Raw genomic sequence first — 4,869 nt, 5'->3', positions numbered from 1 at the left:
CTTTTTGCCCAAGCTGGAATGCAGTGGCTATTCATAGGTGTGATCATAGCGTACGGTGGCCTCAAACTCCTGGCCTCAAGGGATCCTCCCACCTCAGACTCCAAAGTAGCTGGGACTACAGGCACATGCCACCACACCTGGCTGAAAATGCAGCTTTTATGTAGGTGCAGGATTGCTATAAGAAAGGCATACCTATAGATTCTAATGTGATTTGAGAAAAAGCAAAGTCACCATATGACAACATAAAGCAAAAGGAAGGTGAAGAATCTAAAGCTGGAGGGTTTAATGCCAGCAAGGATGGTTTGATACTTTCAGAAAGAAGTTTAGTTTAAAAAATGTCAAGATAACAGGAGAAGCAGCTTTTGCCAACCAGGAGGCAGCAAATGAGTCCCCAGACACTATTAAGGAAATCATTGTGGGCTGGGTGAGGTGGCTCATGCCTATAATCCTAGCACTCTGGGAGTCTGAGGTGGGAAGATCGCTTGACCTCAGGAGTTCAAGACCAGCCTGAGCAAGAGCAAGACCCCATCTCTACTAAAAATAGAGAAAAATTAGCCGGGTGTGGTGGTGTGCGCCTATACTCTCAGCTACTTGGGAGGCTGAGGCAGGAGGATCGCTTGAGACCAGAAGTTTGAGGTTGCAGTGAGCTGGGCTGATGCCACTGCACTCTGGCCGGAGCTAGTCAGATAGAAAGTACCATGTATTTCTCTAAAGTTATACCGAGTGTGCCTGCCTCTCCTCCCTCCCCTTCCACCTCATCCACCTCTTCTGCCTCTGCTACCCCTGAGACAGCAAGACCAACTCAACCCCTCCTCTTCCTCCTCCTCCTCCTCCTCCTCCTCCTCTTCCTCAGCCTACTCAACCTAAAGGCAATGAGGATGAAGCCCTTTATGATGATCCACTTCCACTTAATGAATAGTAAATATACTTTCTCTTCCTTATGATTTTGATAATAATATTTTCTTTTGTCTCACTTTTTTATAAGAATATAGTATATAATACATACACAAAAATGTGTTAATTGATGTTTATGTTATTGGTAAGGCTTCTGGTCAACAGTAGGCTATTAGTAGTTGGTTTTGGAGAGTCAAAAGTTACACATAGATTTTTTTACTGCACAGAGGGTTGGTTCCCCTTGACCCCCACATTGTTCAAGGGTCAACTGTAGTTAACATCAGGTTACTTTAGGCTATCTTTTTTGTGTAAGGATTAAACAGAGGGAACTTCATTATCATGCTGACTGAAGATTTAAACTGGCCTATTTGGGAAATAGACTGTTATCTCTCCTGATTTGTTGGGTCAATTAACCACTTAATTTAGGTTTGGTGATGTGGAACTTTAGCATGAGTGCCTCCATTTTGATTTTTAATCTGGTCTGTTTGGCCCTAGTGCAGGAGTTTAGTCCAATGGCCTCTGAAACATTGTATTTCACAATTCACCCCTTTCAGTCAGACTCTAACCTAGGTGAGACTGTGACCAAAACTTAGGGCACCAGCACTAGTCTCACTTACCATCATTTTGGGTTTCTGGCCTCAGTATGCCATATATAGGTTATGGTGTTCTCATTCTCATGAGTTTCATGGGGTTTTTGTTTTTCCAGCCAGTTAGAGATTGTTACTGAAAGTTCGGTACTTGTCCCTGAGGCCAAATCAGTGTTGAATGAAGACTGTAACAGAAGTAAGGGCCTGAAAAAGGGCAAAATGTATTGCAAGTTGTCTCTTTACACCCCCACCCCCAACTCTTTTTGGGAATTAAAACCTGCATTTCTGCCTGAGGCCAGTAATCAGAGGGGAAGGGGAGTCTCCTTTGTTCTTTGTACCATAGGAGATGGCTCAATGGAATTGTCTGGGCAGAAGTCACAAAATTGTCTTCACCAGAAATGCTATAGTTAAACAGCAATAGCCTGAAGCTGAAAACTCCCTTTAAAAGCTCTGTATTTCTGCTTATAGACAGGATGATGGCCCTTTAAAATGAGTCTACTATCCTCATTTGCTGGCAAATTAATACAGTCTTTCCTTTTCCTCAAATCTCTTGTCCTCATTCTTCCGATGCAGCCTCGGAAACAAGTACTGAATTTTCATTAACAGAATTTGACATCACTGAGTGGGCCCATTGGCTCTCCAGTGGAACGGCACCCCACAACTGCTGTCATGGTTGCTGTGGGAGCAGCCCCAGGTCAAGCCATGGATCTTCACCAGTAGGAGCAGCGTCTTGTCGAGCTGAGAGAGTAAAGGACTGCCCCAGCAGCTGCCAGAGCCTGTTTAGCTCTGGGGAACTCCCATCTCTTTCTCCCTGAATTAGATGGCGCTCCAACCAACCTGAATCTTGTTGAGGAAAAGAAAACAGATTTGGGAAGTGTTGTGACATCTCGGCCATTTTTGGTAAGTTCCCCGGTGTGCAAACCGAGACCCTTGATCCCACCCATTTGGGAAAGGTTTTCAAACCTTCCAGCCCTATGGCAGGGCATTTTGTTTGGAGGCACTGTTGGGGGTGGAAGTCATGGTGGAGTGGAACTAGGGAACCTGGGGAATTCATTCCCTTTTGAATTAGGAGATGTTTGTTCTCATTTGAGAATTTGGTTCTCATTTGTGCAGTTCCCACTTGTCTGTTAAGGCCTTGGCATTTGAGATTGTTTGCACTGGGAATTCCCTGTATTGTCTGTGTTTGTTGTTTGTGAGTTTTGTTTCAACATAGGGAAGCTCTATTTCTATTCCATCTGAAAGCCCCTTGGGGAGAATCTTGGCTGAATGGCCAACTTATAGCTATAAGTCTATGTCTAAAAGAGAATGGTGTTATTGTAATCCAATGTACATGCTGGAATGTGAGAAGTGGCTGTTGAATGGAATCTTAAATTATTATACTATTTTACAACTGGGATTGGTTTGTCAAAGGTCAGGTAAGTGAGACAAGACTCCATATGTACAATCTTTCATGCAATTGTATAATAAGCAGGCTGAAGGGCCAGGTGACAAAAGTGGGGAGGAAGTAACCAGGTTGGATCAAAACCTTCTCCCCCACCACCAGCTCCCCACCCTCTGGGGAAGGAACTGCAGGCTCGGTGGCCCTCAAGCTCGCACTGGTAGGGCCCTGCTGCCCCATCTGCTGCAGGCCTTTGTGATGCTTTGTTTTAATTGGACAGATTCCCCTGGTCTGTACCAGTTCTAAGTCAGCTGCTGGGCACTGGCCAAGGTGAGGCACTGTGTGGAACCATGGCCCCAGGGGTGCACCCAGCACGGGTGGGATGGGCAGGGGAACTGACGCACGACTGGCACATGCTGGGCCCACTGCCCAGCAATGCATGGTCAGGGAGGCAGAGGTGGGGAACACCCACCACCTGACCACTCCCTCCCTGCTGATGCATGCGTACACAGGGGGGAGGTGCTGGCTCCTGCTGTGCTCCCTAGGACAGCTGTAACAACACCTGCTACAGCTGTGGCCTCCAATACAGTGGTGGTCACAAAACAAACTAATGGTAGCAGCTTCCCCCTACCCCCCACCAGAGCCTCATAGCCAGCCCAAGAGGCTGCCCTGTGTGGAGCCAGGTCTGGGGCAACTGCCATTGCCACCACCCGTTGCTGATGCTGCCGTCTTGACACCATGAAAGGGGTCAGGGAGGGCACAACTGGCACCAATTCTTAAGTCCCATGCCCCCTGGGTTATGACTCAGGAACGGGAATGGTCTCTCCTTCCAAGACCTGGCAGGGAACTCAATTTGGCCAGAGGGCAGCCATAGCCAGGGCAGGGCAATTTCCATTATGGCAATATCAGATAGGGGGCTTGAATGCACAAGGACAGCCAGCAGGGTATTGTTGGACTTACACAAATTGGGATCCTAATGTGGACACAGATGGTGTGAAGATAAACCATTACTGAAAGTGCATTCTGGCAGGCCTCCAGAGGGGAGTACCTAGACAGAAGAGTTTAAATAAGGTCCAAGAATTACAACAAAAAGCCAATGAAGATCCCTCTGAGTTTCTGGAACACATCTATCAGGTATATCTGAAATATACAGATGTGGATCCAGGGGCCCCTGAAAATATGTGCATGATTAATATGACTTTTACAGGGCAGAATTCTTCAGATATACAGAGGAAGCTGCAGCTTGTGGAAAGGACAATTGGCATAAATTCCTCACAGCTTGCTGATATAGCCTTTAAAGTACGTATCACTAGGGAACAACAGAAACCGAAACCCATGTGTGTTCTGTTTGCTCCAACCAAGGGTCCTTTGAGATAGTCAAAAGGAAAGGGTGGAAAAAGTCACCCAGGTCGAAGTATCATCAGTGTACTTTTTGTAAAAAGGAAGGATATTGGAAAGAATATTGCCCAAAATTGCAAAGGACTCCAGGTAGCAAGAAACCCCAGGAGAGCAAATGGTTCTTCGAGTCCAGGACTCAGATGATGAAGGAGGGGGCCCAGGGCTCCATGCCTCACTAGTGTCTCCAATCCAAATATCCCTACAGAAGCCCCAGGTACGATTGACAGTGGGGACTCGATTAGCGGGCCTTTTAATTGGCACAGGAGTGCCACTACTGCCAAGCCACATGAGCAGAAGTGGCCTGGGGCTGCTGCCCTGCCCCCAGCACCAGCCATGCATGGTGCTCCACGAGCCAGGCAAGGGGCAGGGACATGAGGCAGTGACAAGACAGCTGTTGGCAAGCGGCAGCTGAGGAACTCATTGCCATGGGCCCAGGAGGCAGGCCCCAGAGAGCCACCACCAGAACTGGAACTGCTCCCACTGCTACCTCTACTGCCAAATCTGGTAGGCCTGGGCAAGCAGTGGGAGCACCAGGAGCTGTCATAGAAATGGCAAAAGCTTTGGCTGGGTGCGGTGGCTCACGCCTGTAATTCTAGCTCTCTGGGAGGCCGA

Source organism: Propithecus coquereli, unplaced genomic scaffold, assembly GCF_000956105.1.
Source record: "Propithecus coquereli isolate 6110/MARCELLA unplaced genomic scaffold, Pcoq_1.0 Scaffold671, whole genome shotgun sequence".
NCBI classification, from domain to species: Eukaryota; Metazoa; Chordata; class Mammalia; order Primates; family Indriidae; genus Propithecus; species Propithecus coquereli.
Note: the sequence above shows the minus strand (reverse complement) of the source record.